This window comes from Etheostoma spectabile, unplaced genomic scaffold (assembly GCF_008692095.1).
Source record: "Etheostoma spectabile isolate EspeVRDwgs_2016 unplaced genomic scaffold, UIUC_Espe_1.0 scaffold420, whole genome shotgun sequence".
Classification (NCBI taxonomy): Eukaryota; Metazoa; Chordata; class Actinopteri; order Perciformes; family Percidae; genus Etheostoma; species Etheostoma spectabile.
Window position 1 is genome coordinate 280,829 of NW_022605606.1, and position 255 is coordinate 281,083.

Sequence of the window (255 nt, forward strand, 5' to 3'; positions counted from 1 at the left end):
TATGATCAAAATCTTCACTGAGCTGCAGGTCTACCGCAACACCTCTTTACTTTGTGCACAACTCATTTTTACCTTAACCTCCTCTATACTTGTGTGTTTTCTTGAAAGAACCCACACTTCGGCTGTCCTTTAGACCTCTGTAAAGAAAGAAGGATTTCTCTCCTTTTTTCTTTTCACTTTACTTCAAAGAAGTATTAATCTAGGACATTAATTCCAAAAATGTTACTACAGTAGGGTCAGCCATAGTAATAGAAA

At 36.5% G+C, this 255-nt stretch overlaps 1 long non-coding RNA gene across 1 annotated transcript in view; it reads left to right on the forward strand.

Moving 5' to 3' along the window:
• Window positions 1–255, forward strand: part of LOC116686633 (uncharacterized) — a 16,407-nt gene that overhangs the window by 7,592 nt on the left and 8,560 nt on the right. The window lies entirely within an intron of this gene.